The sequence below is a fragment of the Dipodomys merriami genome, unplaced genomic scaffold (genome assembly GCF_024711535.1).
Source record: "Dipodomys merriami isolate MVZ:Mamm:240054 unplaced genomic scaffold, mDipMer1.0.p SCAF_124, whole genome shotgun sequence".
In the NCBI taxonomy this organism is placed as follows: Eukaryota; Metazoa; Chordata; class Mammalia; order Rodentia; family Heteromyidae; genus Dipodomys; species Dipodomys merriami.
This window is the reverse complement of record NW_027202538.1, coordinates 1,592,485-1,610,549: the sequence shown is the minus strand read 5'-3', so window position 1 is coordinate 1,610,549 and position 18,065 is coordinate 1,592,485. Positions and strand designations below refer to the sequence as shown.

Here is an 18,065-nt window from a genome sequence, read left to right as displayed (position 1 = left end):
AAGAAGTCAGCTTCCATCAACATGGTCACAGCATCCTTCCTGAAGGACTTAAGAAATATATACCCAATTGATGTTAATATCTTTTTTTTGGGGGGGGTCCGGTCGTGGGGCCTGAACTCTAGGCCTGGGTGCTGTCCCTCAGCTCTTCAGCTCAAGGCTAGTGCTCTACCACTTGAGCCACAGTGCCACTTCCGGCTTTTTTCTTTTTGCTTATGTGGTGCTGAGGAATCGAACCCAGGGCCTCAGGCATGCAAGGCAAGAGCTCTACCACTGAGCCTCCTTCCCAGCCCCTGATGTTAATATCTTTGAAAATTTGTCTTTACTAAAAAAAGTCTTGTCCTCATATGAAACAATGAAAGCAATGTTGGGGTTGTCCTGTGGCTTTTATTATGAAGGAGTTTTGCCTAAATTTCATTCTTACTCTATTAGTGGTAGCAGTAGCATTCTTTAGTGCTACCCTTCATATTTCTAGTTCTGTGTTCCAGTTGGAATACTATTGTAACTTCGTTTATAATCTTTGTTATAAGAATAAATAAACTACAACTGCTGAAGTTTTCAATAGTCAATGCATTACATTTTATGTGCTTAATATTTTGCTGAAATTATTACCTTTGGATTATATATCCCTAACAAACTATTTTTTATGATTTCTCATATGATTTATATAGATTTCTTATGTGATTCTTATATGACATCTTAGAGATCCATACATAAAACAGCTCAGAATAGGAAAAGAGTAGGTAAGAAGTCATAAACAATACTATTATGGTGCTCTTAATGGCTAAGTGTAAAGAATATGTGACAAAACTGTTGGAAGATAGATTTGGTTTTTTTTTTTTGTTCTTTTTGTTTGCTGTTCTCTCCCCTTTCTTTGTAGAAAAGGTTCTCACTATAAAGTGCCAATTGGTCTGGACCTTTCAAGGCTTGTCTCAGTGACATAAGTGATGGGATTAGGGACATGTGCTCCCATGGCTGGCTTTTAGGAAGTTCACAATATCGCAATACCAATACACATAAAGAAACTTTTGTGAGTAATGTGTATTCACTTCCTCAATAGCCACAATGTCAAATTAATAACAACTGGCATCACTAACACCTCCATAAATCAAATGCAAACTAAAAGCTCTACTTGAAAAACCAACATCTAAGACAGTGTTGGAAATACAAGAAGACACATAATACATCTAAAGGAGTGAGTTCTTTAACCCTGGCAATGAGCAGTGATAGCTGAATTTTTAACCAGGCTTGAAAAGTTCGGGTGTCCACTAACTATGTGATTAGAGTTGCAGAGTTGACCTTGGTATCAAGATTGGAGGTAACATTCTAAGGCAGCTAAGTTGCTGCAATATTGTAGCTCGATACAGTGTGACCCTTCCTGATAATGGTAAACAGAGAGTAGAAGCTAAGTCAGTAAAATGTATAGGAAGGATTCTCCACTGAGAATAATTTCAGGGGGTGATCATTACTCTTGCGTTGAAAATAAATAGCCCATCATTCTGCTTTAAGCTCTAGAATATTTATGATTTGAGGACAATTATAACAAACCACTGTGCCATGAATGCTGAGCAGTGTAGGTGTATATTACTATAATATATGTAAAAATCCTTACAGGTATGGAATGGCCTGACCCTGACACTTCATTCTGTGTTGTTGAGTTTCATGGAGAAATGTTCATAATTAGGCAATTCACACTCATCTAAGTCTGAATCAGGCAACTGAGATAAGACATTAGGGTCATCACTCCAGTGACATGGTCTGTGACCTGTGAAATAAATAACATTATTTAACAATGCATATGTGTTTCTGAAAATGCATGCAATACCAAATACCAAATATACAAAAGGGACAATTATCCATCTCATATTATCAGAAGTAAAGATATTTCTGAATTACACTTACTTGCTAGAGGATCACAGGGACACTGCTAACGTTTGGTATCTTTCCAGGTGCTCAATCTTCCTCAATCTTTTTTGAGGAAGTGTGTTTCCATAGTTTGTTTTGAGGTATTCAGAAAATCAGTACTGTCACTAACCGCAACCATGGGACAGGAAAGATGATGGGATACCTGGCCAAAAAAACTGAGAAATCACTGGAAATGATAGGAAAGAAGACACCAGAGGACCCAAAGCCTCATTGCCAGCTTCTGGATCACCAAATCCTGCTTAACATGTTTATATTCCTTCTACTACAAGGCGGGTGGTGGTCAGTGGCTATAGGTATGTCCACAAACTAAGGCATTAACCTAGCTTAGGTTACAACTATTAACATGAGGTATTGTTTGTATACATAGTGATAATTGAATCCCTTATTGTTAGGGAGCAGAAGGGAATAATAGTCATTACATCCATAACACAGACATACATCTTGTCTCCAAAGTCTTAATCTTTTACTGTCCAACAGCTCGAATTTATATACTTTTGAGGTAATAACTCATACCCCTGTCTTCCCTTGACTGACCTTTCCAGAGCAGAGCTCTCAGTCTTTTGATTGCTGTTTGAGATGGCTTTGCAATCTATCCCTTTCCAGGTTTAACAGTTTGGCCCTAGAATCCCTCACAAGTACTGTGACAGATGTCTTATTTTGAAAACTATATTTTTTCTAGGATAGGTTCAATTTTTAGATTTTATTTTATTTCAAAAATACTGTACAGAGTGGTTACAGTTACATGAATAAGATACATTCCTTTTTGAATATTTTTATCCACTCCATTGTTGTTCTCATTTCCCTTCTCACTCTCCACACATCCTCCCCACCCCATAGTTGTAAAGTTCATTTCTGAAAGTGTCTTGTGAATATCATTGTTGCAATGGGTCACTCTTTGTACTTCTTTCATCACTATATTTTTTCCCTTTCCATCTCCAAATCAGATAAATGTATATACAAGATGGAAGGTACCAAAATCAAGACAGAGTTTGCTAGGGATAAACCAATAGAAAAGACAAATGAAATAAAATAATATCTAGATACTCTACCGATATCAAAGTTGATATCTGAAAAAAAAATTGCTGTTTCCATGTCATGGAGTTCATTTCAATTAGTATCATTTTGTAAGGTCAAATGTATTTAACTCTGGAGCCAGCAATCCCACTCTTGGGCTTGTAGAAATGATCTCAAGCTAAAACACACTAAATCTACAACTATATTTTTTGCAGCATTATTACTATAACTAATATATGGAACCAATCAAGATGCCCCTCAATGGATGAATGGATCAAGAAAATGTAATTTTATGCTTCTATCAGAAAGAATGATAGAATGATAGCCACTTTCTTAAGAAAAGGGAAAGACTTGGAAAACAATCATATTATGTGAAGAAAGCCTTACTCAAAGAAAAATAGGTTCCAAGGTTTGCCTCATTTTTATTAATTAATATATGCTTAGGATTGTCCTGACAGACAGGTTTACTTTTTAAACTCTTAATATTCCCTTTTTTTCTCTCGCTCTTCCTATTTCATGACAATTGTGTGTGTGTATGTGTGTGTGTGTGTGTGTGTGTGTGTGTGTGTGTGTGTGTGTGTGTGTGTGTACGCACATAGTAATGAAACTTGAGTGTACGCGCACAGTAATGAAACTTGATTCGGAGCCTCAAATTCTTTTTTTTTTTTTTTGGGTCCGGTTGTGGGGCCTGAACTCTGGGCCTGGGTGCTGTCCCTCAGCTCTTCAGCTCAAGGCTAGCGCTCTACCACTTGAGCCACAGTGCCACTTCCGGCTTTTTTCTTTTTGCTTATGTGGTGCTGAGGAATCGAACCCAGGGCCTTGAGCATGCAAGGCAAGCGCTCTACCACTGAGCCACCTTCCCAGCCCCACGGAGCCTCAAATTCTTGCTTGGTTTCTTCATTCATGACTTACTGAGTCTGTACTATTTCAACCAAGGTTTCATTCTGTCTTTGATTTAACAATTGAACATAAATATCTCATGGATTGCTACCCCAGCTATCTGTGAACCATGATCTTCCAATCTCAGCCTCGTGACTATATAAGAATAGAGATGAGGCACTGGCATCCCAATTGTTTTTTTGCTTTGATTTGTTTTTGTTTTTGTTTTTGTTGTTTTGTGCATTCAAAATCTGTAAGGAAAACAAATCTCTTATAACCAAGAATATTCACATAAAATGTGTGTTGTTTAAATATTACTTTATTAATGTTATCCTTTTACATCCACATTATGTGATTTGATTTTTTTTGAACTCTATCGTTGCAAATGGTGTGCAAATGGTGTGTTTCAAAACAGAATTTACCAAGGTTTAACTCTGCACTACAGAAGCAGCACCTTTATGATTATTCAATGCCCTGTAAATCATAAGTTCATCACTTCTTGTGGCACCATATGAGCCTATAATAACTCCACATAGTTTAGAACTCAATGCCATGCACTCTTCTGCCAAATATGCAAGGACATCCTTTGTAATTCTCCTTGGATTTTCACTGTTCTTCTCTCTACTCTCCCATGCTAAGTCCTGTGATGATCATGTTGATTTTCTCCCCTGTTACATTCATCATTGCATCTTGGGAAAAAATGTTATGCACTACTGTACTTCTATCCATTCTCCTTGTGCTTCGTCTTGTACCCCTCTCACCGCAGAGGGTCAGAGATTGAGGATATTTTCTTCACTCTTTAGCTCAGACATCTATCTTTACTTTCTAGCAATACATTCATTGAATTCTTTCTGTAAAGTCTAATGCCTTGAAAATGATTACTGCATTTTCATGGCTTTATTATTTGGCATTAGGGAAGTTCATAGATTAGTAATTGTAACTCAGGTAAAAGAAGACTGCAATCATGCCTCCGTAGATGTTGTTCATTGGGTAATGTTTACTTCAAGGTCTTCCTGCCTGCTTCCTATTCACTGTTTATTTTTAAAGTAGCGTTTTCTTCTGGAAAGTATTTATGGGCCTAGTGTAGATCAATTCCTATTTTAATTAGTCATTAATTTTTTTCCATCATCATTCTGCAGATCCTTCTGAGTTTCTTCAGGGTCTGTATAGTAATGCTTCACATTCTTAGATATGTTTTTAACATCGATGCATCCGATGATAAAGACACATTGCTTAAGTCACCATTTTGATGATTGAAAAGAAACTATGCTACAATCTCACTATATCGCAATTTTCTGGTATTAAATTATTTTAGATTAGAATTGATGCTGGAGAACCAACATTCTGTGTACAATTTTATATTCTCCTAATTATTTTTAGTATACTTTCCAATATTGTATAAAGTTAACATTACTACTTACTTAGTGTTAGGATTTCTAAAATGGTTAGAGTAAAAGTTCTGTTCATTCACACTTTTAAGACAACATTGTCCATTATGACCAAGTGAGATATTTTAAACTTTTTATTTGTGGTCCTTAATGGTGGTGCTGGGGAATCAAGTTCTTAGCTTCATGTGTCTTAGTCTACTGTGTGCCTCTGAGCCTGATGTGACCTATGGTTTTATTTTCAATCAACTGGAATAAAGAAAAAATTCCCTAGGAAGGATTTAACACTTGGTTACTTTCTCCACTATCTCTCACACACATAAAAGTAATATAATTCTACACTGACAGAAAATGGTGTTCTTATATTTTATTTATTAGTAGTAACTTTTTGTTTTTTGTAGCCCCACTCTTCATTATGTCTTGCCCATTTGCTATCCCTCCTTCCCATAAAACTTGACTAGATCAACTGGAAACTCACTTCTAGTCAGCCTCCTCCTTAAAAAGCTCAACCTTAAATAACCTACCCCCTGGTAGCCCTGCTAAAAACTTTCAAAGGCCTGACTGCAACCAGACTCCTTCCTGAAAGCCCTCCTCTGCTTTAGGGAAATCCCTCTTCCACTCCACCCCTTCCTGGAATCCCTGCTCTGCACCACCAGAAACCAGGCCACATCCATATCTCCTTCTATGGCCCACCTTGCTGCAATAGAACCCCGCCTACACCAGGCTCCTCCCTCAAATTCCCACCTCGTCCACCAGATGAGATCCGCCCCTAACTACTCTAGTCCCTCATAGTCGCATTGCTCCCATATCCTAGTACCTCCAAACTCCTCCCTTCCCTTTCATACCCCATCCCCAACCAGCCTTCTCACTCCAGCCCCCCTGGATTCATCAGAATCTCTGCCCATAACTAGCCTACTTGAAAGAGGCCTAATCTCTCAGACACAGCCCTGAAACTACCTCTTCCCACAAAGCCCATTATGCTATACCAAAAACCCTTCATCTCCCTATAACTGCCCTTGAAGCCCTGCTTTGCTTGGCCAGAAGCTTCTCACACAGCCCATTTCCTTCCTGGAAAGGAAGCACTGCTCCACCACAAGCCTCTTTACCTCCCATATATACTCTCTCAGTGCCCTGACTTGCTCTCCAGATAAACCCACCCCCTCTTGGCTCCTCCCTCAGTTCCACATCCTACTCCACCAGATACCCTGCCCACAATTATCCTACACCACTGTAGTTCTTACATTCCTTCTCAAAGCCCCTCCTCCAACTAGCCTCATGGCTCCAAATTCTGCCCTGCTCCTGAAAAACTCCACTAGAAAACCCCCACCACACTATGCCATTTCTGGACACCCACATTGCTCCACTGATAACCACTGTTCCAGTTGACCTCCTTCTGGAAGCCTAGAAAACCTCCCCCACACTCTCCCATCTCTCGACACCATCATTGCTTCACTGGAAACCACTGCACCAGTTGGCCTCCCTCTGGAAGCCTGACTAGACTCAACTTTAAACCCCAGTCCCTTCATAGACCCTTTTGGAAGGTTGTTTTGCCCTGCTGGAAATCATGTCCATAGTCCATGTGCTGCCTTACAACACTGAAATACCCATTCAACCTCACTCCTCTTTTCGAAGTGGTAACTGGCAACACCAGAAACCCCATCCTAACTAGTCTAGTGCACTGGAATTTATCACTGCTCTCACAAAGCCCTGGTCCTGAAAAACGCCTCCATACATTGTGACTACATCCTGCTCTACTGGAAACCCCACCTCCACCCTAACACACTTCCCAAAGGACTGCCATTCTCCATGAGAAACCCCGCCCCTTACTAGCCTATGTCTTCCTAGTACACCCTGCCCTCTCAAAGCCACACCCTGAAAAGCCACTCCCTCATAGCTCTGCATTCCTACTCCAGAATCCCCACCTTCTGTCAACCTCTTCCCTCCATTCCCTGCCCTGCCTTATGGAAAACCTCACCCTACATGTCCCACAAGGGCTCACAGTGTTCCACCAGATCCCTTCCTCTAAGTAACCTCCTCCTTTGTAGCCTTGTTCTTCCTTCTCAAAGCCCTGTCCCAAACAGCCTCCTCCCCAGTGACCCCACCTTCTTCCAATGAAAACCTGTCCACCTGACAGCCTCCATCCTAAATCCCACCTACTGCAGAAGACACCCCTCTTCTAACAAGTCTAGTCCTTGCTGTTCCCTCCCTGATGTCTCAAAGCCCTACACAGACTGGCCTTTGCCCTCAAATCCCTGTCCTGTTCCACCATACAGGCTGTGCCAATACCAACTCCTCCCTTAAACCAGACAGAGCTCCACCAGAAACCCCATACCACCTCATCTATGAAGGTCTCATCTAATAACTATTATTACAAATGTGATTTTGAACATATCTGGGAAAATAGAAGTTCCAGCCTCCAGCTGGGCTCAGTCATAGAGAAGGATTTGGGCCTGGTTTTGACTTTTCAGCTTGTCCTGACAATGTAAAGTGCTCTTGTCTAAAACTGGATAAAAATCAGGCCAGTTTAATTTCAGGTGACTCCCCCCCCCCTAGCCTTCCTCCAACAGAAGGGATGCAAAAGACCAATTTTTGAAATGCCTTGCTAAATTAGCAAGCCCTGGGAAAATGAAGCTCAACAAAGTTACTTAGATTAAAATAAATACTGTCTTAAATTTTTCTTTCAAAACTTTAAAATGTACATATAACTGATTTTGATTTTTGCGTGCTTAAAAATCTGAGTGTGTTTTGTATGTGCGTGTGAACATGTTCATGATAGAAATTAAAAGCATGCTGTAACAATTGGCTGAGTTTAAGTTTAAAGTTCCAAAGGTTATGAGATTTGATCATTACTAAAAATTTTTTAAAGCATTTTCACATTGTTTGAAATAGCTTTTTAAGGATTCTTTAACTTAAAAATTAGAAAATCTGGTATTTTAGAATGCATAAAGCTGTTTACACTGTAATCAAGATATCTGGCTTAACAAAAAGGAGAAATTTAGAAGCCAACAGAAGACATATCGTTAGGAGTGAAGGATGAACAGGCAGAAGTGCAGTTCAGCTGGTCATGCATGGTGGAACAGGCCCTGGGAAGAGTCCATGCATCGTGAATTAGGGCAAGTGGGCACAAACACAGTTCAACTAAATCTAAAGAGTCGGATTGGGTGTGTGCCCATTCCACAGGAAGGGCCAAGTGGCCCATTTTTATTCTGCCCCTTTTCCCTACAGATAGACACTGGAAACATGATGGTATAAATGAGTGATGTGAAGATCTGATTAACATTGCTAAAATTGCCCCTTGGATGTGTTAAAATTAAAATTAAGAAGGCCTTAAAAAGAGGATCAAAAATTTTATTTGTATAATGTGGTTTGCTCTCTGATATTCTGCCATTGGATATGTTATTTTTAAGGCATAAAGGTGTTAAGTCTAGCTTCTTGGTACAGTGATGATTCTAATTTTTGCATTGAGAAAAAAATGTTATTTGAGCTTAAAAGTTTTCATGTGTATTTGTTTAAAAACAAGCAGCCAAAAGGAAATGAGTGACACCTAGCCTCGAGACTTTAAGGGGTTTTTCAAAATGCAACTAAAAACTAAAGTATAGAATATTAAAACAGAGATGAATAGGAGGCTTACATGTTAGGAATGGATTTCTATATATAAAGTTTAAAAGTAAAATTGTTCTAAACATTTGCCTCAAAGTACAAAAAGGAAAAATTAGGATTACCAAAGTTATTGCTTAATTCCTATTTCAGTTTGGTCTCATAGGTTTTTTCTTTTTTTTCCGTAACAGATCCCAGCAGATCCACAAAAAGGAGTGAGGATTCTTGGAAGTTTGTCAGATGTAACTTTGGCTCTTAATAAGTTTCAGGTAAGAATATGCTTAAAAGCTACTACTATGTTGACTGCCTTTTTGCTTTTAATTGGAGTAAAATGGCCTTTTATGAGACACATTGATCTGAAAATTGGTTCAAATCCAGCCTGGGAAGATGAAGGTCTCTGTGAGAATGTCACCTCTACTCAGCCGGCAGAAGGCAGAAAGAGTAAGCAGACCTGCTTTAGGATTCAATGTGGCAGAGTGCTAACCTTTAGCTGTAGAGCTGAGGCACAGCACTCAGGCCCCAATTTCAAGTCCAGCAACCAACTAAGGGAATTGCCATTGAGGCATTCTTTCCAGTGTGGAGAAGACACTCCTTGGACGAAAGTAATGGAGGAGCATCCAGAGACCGTAAGCCACTGCTTAGAAGGCAGAAATAATGTCAGATCCTTGAGTCATTTGTGCATGGCCCTTCACAAATTGGTCAGAGCCAGGAGGTCATGGGAAGATAGTTTGTAAGCATGTCTATGACTGAAAGGGACAGGAACTTGTCAGTCATCTGTGATATTAGTAAAAAGCTAAGGTTGCAAAATGTGGAGGATAGTTTAAATCCCAAGCCCTGTATGTGCCAAAAGCTCTAATTGGCAGTAACTTTTGAGCTGACACAAGCTACATGAAATTGATCTTCTCAGGAAAAGTTTGTAAACCTGAGAGTGTGTTTCTATTGATATCTGTCTGAAGGCCTGCATAGGTATCTCAGACATTGTTAGGATTACTAGAGATCACGTTCCGAAGCCATTCATAAAGATCCTTTTGCAAACCAGAAGACTAAAGAAGCTTCACTGCTGTAGCCAGAAAAATGGTCTGTGCATTTGTCAAAAGTTAAAATATTGTTCTTAATGACATCTAACCCTGGTAACCTCTTTGTAAAGTAGGCTAAGTTTATAGGTTCCTGGCTAGGTAGGATCAACACTCCTGAGTCAGCTTCAAGAAGTCACAGAAGATGAATCTTTGTCCATCATCCCTTATTAAGAACAAGGGAAAATATTCACTTTTTAAAAAATATGGCAAAATAGAAGGAAAAGGCATGGGAAATAATAGTACAGGCATGAGTCCTCTATATCTGCTTAGAAAATCCTAGCTTTATTAAAAGATCTATTTGTTTAAAAAGTTGTCATCTTGGTAAATTGTGCTGGGCTATTGTGTAAATTGTCTTAAAAACCAGTGGAGTCACAGCCTGCCAAGCGTATGCAATGTATCCTTACCAGTCTATGTAGGAATTTGCAGTCCAGCACGAGGTGTGACAGTCCCTTGGAGCCACTGAGAGACCCTGCTGCTGTTGCTGCACATCCTAATGGGTAAAGTTCAACAACAGCCTGACAGTTACCTGGAGGAAATCTACATCATCATCCAGATTACCTCCACCGTGGTAAAGGTACACTGCACTCCTGACTGATTCCATCACCTGAAAATGCTTCCCAGTTGAAAGCTGCTACAACTAAGATTGTGTGGGACATTCACTTGGTAATATGCAGTAATTCTCTATACTCCCACAGTAGATATTGGGAACGAGGATATCACTGGCTTGCCTTAGCCTTTGGAGTCTAAAAGCCACACAAATACATTAGTTTTTATTCATCCTAACTTCAATTCAACTCATCTTTCTAAAAATAGTTTTTAGTTTCACTCATTATCTTGTCTTTATTGTAAACCTAACCCTAACCCTCACCGTAATCATACTCTAATCTTATTATTAGCAGTTTTCTATTTCACATTCATCCTAATTCTAACTCTATTTGTTATTCGAAGATTTACTTTGTTTGACCCTAAATTTTCCATTTCCCTAATGCTTACACTAAGCCTAGCTGGAACTAAAACCTAACTTTCACCCTAATGATAATCCAATTCTAATGTTTAAGAAAAATACTTTAGTTTTTAATCTTTCTAATGAATACTCCAGTTTTCACTCTGGAAATAAGTTTCAGTTTGCCCTAATTCTCACAAATTTTCTGACTCTACCTCGAAAGTTATCTTGTTCCCTAACAGAAGCCATTATATTACTTGTCCTCACATTCTCTTACCAGGAAAAATACTGTAGTTTCCATTGATTCTACCTTTTTCTGAACCACTGTATCTGAAAACAGTTTCAGATTTACTTACCATCTAGTCCATTACTTAACGCTAACTCTTAACCTAAACCTGTCTGGAAAACTCTCATTAATCACTACAAGAATGATCACTGAGAAATAAATGTAATGATAATGTTCTAGTTACTATTCAGCCTCATATATTTGCTTCTACTTGTTAGTGAACACAATTTTATACTAAAAGCTTTATTATTCGTAACAGTAAATATAATCAGAAGAAAATATTGACCCTAATCTTAATCCAAATTATATGACAATACTAACACTAACACAAGTACACTAGTTTTCACTCATCCTTCCAAACATAGGTTTCAATTTTTCCAATATCTTAGTCATTTTCTAACCCTAAACGTAATCTTTCTTAACTGGAACATTGAGAATAACCATCAGCCTAATTGTGAGTAGATTCTAACACTAATAGCAATACACTAGTTTACATTCATTCTAATTCTTACCAGGCTTATATTAAAATTTACCTTCAATTAGACCCTCATTTTTTTTCTCCTTCACTCTAAGCCTAACCATGGCTGGAATCCTAACCATTACCTTGACACTAATCCTATCCCAATTCTAAAATTTATGAAAAATGCTCATTTTGTGCAATCCTAACTGAAATTCCATTGGTAATTCTTGAAATAAATTGTAGGTTTTCTGTAAACCCTACAGATTTTTCACTCTTAACTCTGAATATATTTTGTTCCATAACAGGAATCATTATACCCATTGATCTCAAATCTTGATTTTATGAAATACTTCCACTATCCTAGCTTTTCCTGAATTCCTAGAACCTAAAAAACGGTTCAGCTTTACTTAATATTTAACATTTCTTTTTTTTTTTTTTCCTTTTTGTCAGTCGTGGGGCTTGCACTCTGGGCCAGGGCATAATCTCTGAGTTCTTTAGTCCTAGGTGTGCATTTAACCAATTGAGCCACAGCACCGCTTTTATGTTTTATAGTGGTTAATTTGAGATAAAAGTCTCATGGACTTTCCTGCCTGAGCTACCTTTGAACTGCGATGCTCAGAAAATAGCTTCCTGAGTAGCTAGGATAATAGGTGCGAGCCACTAGTTTAACCCATTTCTTTACTCTATCCTCAACTCCGGTTAACCAGAAACCTAATCCAAATCACATTCTGATTTAACATCAAATGGTTAATGTAAAGAAAATTGTCTAGATTCTATTCAATCACACATTTTTTTGGCTTCTACTTCTAATTGGAAAACTAAAATTCACCTTAAAGCTTATCCTTCCCTAACCCTAACTGGAACAAAAAAGTATCTCACACTTTAAACCAAATTATATCTGAATGTTGAAAGTAACACAGACTGGTTTTCATTCATTCTTTTTAAAATATGTGGCAGTTTTACACAATGTCTTACATGTTTTTCTCATCCTAACCCCGTTCTAACTAGCACAACTTTCCTAATCCTAAGCCTACATATAACCGAATCATCATGTTAGTAGCAAGCCTCTTTTTTCATATTTATCCTAACTCTTGCTCAGGGTGTAGGTCTAACTTTTACTTGCATTTTGAACATAAATTTTTAACTGTTTTTCTATGTCCTGTCAGGTTTTATTTTTCATTATTTTTAAAATTTTTATTTTGTTGAAAAGATGATTTAAAGAGGGATTAGTTACATATAAAAGGTAAGGAATACGTTTCTTGTTGAGCATTGTTACCCCTTCCTTTCTTGTTCTCCCACTATCCCGTCCCTCCCCACTTCTCATACCCTTCCCTTCCCATGGTATAAACTTCATTTTCCACATAGTGTCTTGTGAGTATCATTGTTGCAATGGGTCATCCTGTGATGAACCTAAATTTTCTATTTCTCTAATCCTAATTCTAATTCTGTCAGAGATCCTAACCCTAACCATAATAATAATGATAGCTCAATACAAAAGTTAACAAAAGATATTCAGGTTTTTATTTATTCTATTAACTCACTGTACATCTTGAATTAACTTGCAGTTTAGCTTAAATCTTCCAAATTAGTTTATATGCGCATATATAAAGATGTAATTTTATGTGAAAAACAGAAGATCTTTGGAGGAAGGTGTAATGAGAAAGAAATAGAGGGAATATAATCAAATACCGTTAAAGATTTTATGGAATTGTCACTTCTGACAATTAATATCTATTAGCAAAATAACTAAAAATTAATAAAGAACACACTGCATTCTAATGTTCTTTAAGAGAGCCATGCTCTATCTTCTGAAAAAAAACTCGTGTTAGATAAACTTTGTCCATGCATAATTTATATTGTTTGCCAATTATTTAACTTAATGAATAAAAATTTATCGAATAAGATTCCGTGACAAAAAATATAAAACAGTTACTTAGCAATTGTTTGAGAAAAAGTTATTGTCATGAGTTTTAAGAAACGGAATTGCTATTTCCCTACAAAACAATGACTTAGGTTTACTAATCTAGTATTTGTAGTAAGTTTAGAGAGCATAATTGGCATGAAAAACAACTAACTGTACATCTTGTTTCTTGAATGAGTGATATTTTAAACATTGTCTTTTATTCAAATAAATACTTAAGTTTACATTTCAAAATAAGTTCAATTTTATCTCCTTTCAGAACAAGTACTTACCCTGCAATTAAATGTACTAGCATATTCAGGTATTTAGAAAATAAATTTTCTATGTTTTATATATAGCTCTACATATTCAGAATGACATGATTTTTTTATTCATAAATGTCTAACGTCAGATTTTTGTTTCATCAATATAAATTGTCCCATGAGGTTGTAGTGAAGGCTCCAGTAACCAGAGTGGTCAAAACCATTTCCTGAATTTGAAATTTTATATCAAATCATTTTTAAGCTTTGATAATATCATTTATTGTCTCTTCAGAGCAATTAATCTAAAATAAATACTACTTTTAAACATTTCACTCACATTGTAAAGAATATTAACATAGGTCAAAAAAAGACTAATTATTCCAGACTCATCATATTTGGTGATCTTAGTGTGAAGAATGCAGAGAGTAGAAGGTCCTTATACTCAATAAATAGTTTTGGTTAAATTAAATCATATATCTGGATTTCTAATTTGGAGGTTAATCACATGGAAACAGGAAAACAATAAAAAAAAGTACTTTGGGATCAACAGAAAAAGATATTTGTGCATGTACCACAGTTGCTTTATTTGTTTGTAGGTGAACACTGGATTTCGATTTCTATCTTAGCTGTTGTTGTGAATAATGTGCATAACAATGAATTACAGATGTATTTATGAGTTACCCAGAGAGAAATAATCACACGATTGGTGGGACAGATGATATTTCAACTTTGCATTTCTTTAGAAAACTGCATACTACTTTCTACAACGAGAACACTAACCTGTATTTTGACCAAGAGTGTCGAAAATTTCCTTTTCTCCACACTGTCGCCAGCCAACATTATTACATTTTGAGTTTTTTTAAAGGGCAGGTTTTTACTGTGTGCAGTACCCAAGACTGGCCTTAAACTCAAATCCTTTTACTCCAAACTCCAATCACTTGGAATTACCAGCCTTTACCTCCACACCTGGTTCCTTGGATCTTTTTGATAAGAGTTATAATAGTTAAGAAGTAGTATCAAAGTAATTTTGAATTGCATTTCTCTAATGACTTCTGTTCACAAAGCATTAAGCCAGCATTGAAGTTGTATTAAATACAAATTTGTAAATCCACAGGCAATTTTCAGGGCTTTTTGGAAAACATGTCTATTCAGAACTTTTGTCCATTTTTAATCAAGTTTCTTGTTAATCTCATCTTTAATCTCTCTATAGAAAATCAATAATTAATTCAAGGTAGTAGAAAGGAAAAAATTAAGCAGCTCCTAAAATTTTTAAATTTTTAATAACATGATATTGCTTAAATCATTTTCTGTTAACGCTTGAGACTATATAACTCAATTTAGTTAGACCTTTTACAAGTCTATATATATTTTATTTATTTTACTTTGATTGTTCTTTCCAAAGCCTGTACGACTAATTTCACTTGCTTTCTTTCAGTCTCATGTAGTTCAGATTTCAAACTGAAGAATAAATGGAAGGAAGCAAACAAAAAATACAGTTCCCCTCATCTGATGATGCCTCTACAAGAATGAGGAAAGTTTTCATCCTTCTAAGGACCTATGATAAAATATCAAAAAGACAATTTATTCTTCTAGGTCTTCCTTATCTTTGCTATGTAACTTAAATGATGTAAAACACAATATACTGCTCAGATACTTTTATGTTTTATCAGGTTTGCACATTTTTATATGGATTTCACCTCAGTCTACAGCATTCCTTCATTGTTCTGTCTCTGATATTTTTACACTATCACGACATAAGATAACCATTTTGATTTACAGCATGAGAAGTTATCCACCTGGCTTCCTTGGAAGCTGAGCATGGTCAATAGATATTACTTCTGGTTGCTAACACTACACGTAATGGTTTCTGTACTACTTATCATATTCTATTTAGTATTTAAAAAAGAATGCTGGGTAAACTCAAAGTTCATTCATAGGTTTATGTTAAGTGTTTCACAAATTTTATTCTCTTACTTCTTAAGATAACATTTGGTTTAATGCTAATGTTATTACCATTGTAGTGTTGGGGAAATTGTAGTAAAAGACTATAAGTGCATGGCCCAAAGATACACACAGTGAGGAAGGAAATGAGTCAAAGTTTCCAAAAGTCTTTCAGCAATACCAAAAAGGTGGGTAAAATCTCTCCATTCTCTTATGCTCTCAATTCAATATTCATATTGTCCAAGAAATAATAGCATAGCAAATATTTCCCATGGTGATTGTTTTCTGTCACATTTTGTCTTCAACACAGACTGTGTTGGTGACAATGGGTTTTCATGCACAGAGCTGAGCTTACAAAATGAGGTCCAAAGACAGCCAAATTTCTTCTGTCCCACAGTTCCAGTTTCTTTTTTAAAAAGTACTAAAACTTTAAAATATCATCACTTACTATCTTTTAACAATCCCCAAACGAATTAAATTGACATATAATCACTCAAAAGGCTTTCAAATTAGGTGATGATAAAACAGTCCCCCATGAAGTAAATTTTCTTTTACTTTTAAAATTGTTCTAAAAGCCTTGTGCTGGCTGGTCACACCTATAATCCTATCTACTCTGAATATTTGCTCAGGAGACTGAGATCTGTGGATAACACTTGGGAGCCAATCAGGGCCAAAAAAAACTTCATGAAATTATTTTTCAAAATGTTTAATGAACTAGCAAAGAGCCAAGAATTGAGATGTAGCTTATATCACAGCTCACCAATCTAGATAGGAAAGGCCTAGCAAGGCCTTGAAGCCCTGATTTAAATTCTGAGCATTCCAATATATATGCATGGTGTTTGTTCGCATGCACATGTGTGTATGCTTGTGCGCTGCCGCACTCACACACACACACACACACACACACACACATTTATTCAAATTACCTTCATATCAGTTTTCTGAATTAATTTCTTTGTTAACAATATTATATGGGTAAAATAGAGGAAATAAACTCTTCCATCTAAGAACATTTTTATATGTTTTTTATGGTAATAATACTGTGCAGAAGGGTCACATTTACATGAACAAGGAAACTAGTAAGTTTCCTAACAAGCATTGTTACCTCCTCCTTTATATTTCCCCTACTATCCCTTCCCTCCCATCTCCACAAGTACACTCCCCTCCCCCTTCCTTCCTCCTCCTAAATTGTAAAGTTCATTTTTAAAAATAGTGTCTTGTGCATCTCATTGTTACAATGGGTCAACCTGTATCGCTATTTGAGCATTTGTTCCCTTCCCCTCCCCAAATTAGAGAAGCATACATGCAAGATGTAAGTGTACCAACTTCAAATACAGAGAAAACAGGGGTTATAGTGTGGGGAGAAACATACAATAAACAAAAAAATGACATCACACATTATAAGTACGTTATAAACAATAGCAAGAAACAAAAAACCACTTGTGTCCCTATCTTGGGGTTCAATTTCTTTAACATCAACTTATCTGGTTATATGCACATATCTTTTGAATTTTCTGCTTATCCCAGACATACATTCGTTATTGAAAATAAGGGAAATCATGGGACCTATATTTCTTTGGACTTGGCTTACTTCACTCAATAATTTTTTTTTTCAAGTCTTTCCATTTCCTAACAATTTGGGCGATGTCATTCTTTCTGATGGAGGCAAAGAATTCCATTGTGTATATATAACACATTTTCTTGATCCATTCATCTAATGGGGGCATCTGTTTTGGTTCCATATCTTAGCTATCATAAATAATGTTGCAATAACCATAGTTGTGCTGGTAGTTTTAGTATGGTCTTTTTTATGATCATTTGGACAAATCCCCAAAAGTGGGATTACTGTATTATAGGGGAGTTTTATATGGAGTCTTCTGAGGCACCTCCATACTGCTTTCCAAAGTAGTTGAACAAGTTTACACTCCCACCAAGAATGCGGTACGGTTCCCTTGTGGCCACATACGTTTCAGCATCTGTTGCTGTAAAAATATGAAACGCTCCAAGAGTTTGCATGTCATCCTTGCCCAGCGTGCATGCTAATCTTCTCTGTATGGTTCCAATGTTAGTGTATGTGATGCTAAATTGAGCACAGAACAGTTTTTATATATAAAGTGTAACTTTTAATTGATTTTATTAAGCTAGGCAATTCAACAAAAAGTAAGTTCAAAAGAATTGTTGTGAAATTATAGAATCATGTATTTCTTACATAAGCACACATTAAAGAATAAAATCAAGATAGACATGCCAAAAACAAAATAATTCCAGATATTTGTAGTTCAAGAGATATGGAGGAGGAGAAATTCAATTATTCTATACAAGGCACCTGTCGAAATGAACATTGCAGCAAGTGTTAAGGTTTGTTAAAAGTTTTAATGTTTTAAATATGCTTAATTTT

At 36.6% G+C, this 18,065-nt stretch overlaps 1 non-coding gene across 1 annotated transcript; it reads right to left on the bottom strand.

Moving 5' to 3' along the window:
* Positions 1 to 17,653: 17,653 nt before the first annotated feature.
* Positions 17,654 to 17,760, bottom strand: LOC138823864 (U6 spliceosomal RNA). Its single transcript, XR_011370934.1, has one exon. It is a non-coding gene; the product is annotated as a U6 spliceosomal RNA (small nuclear RNA).
* Between the last annotated feature and the right edge of the window lie 305 nt (positions 17,761 to 18,065).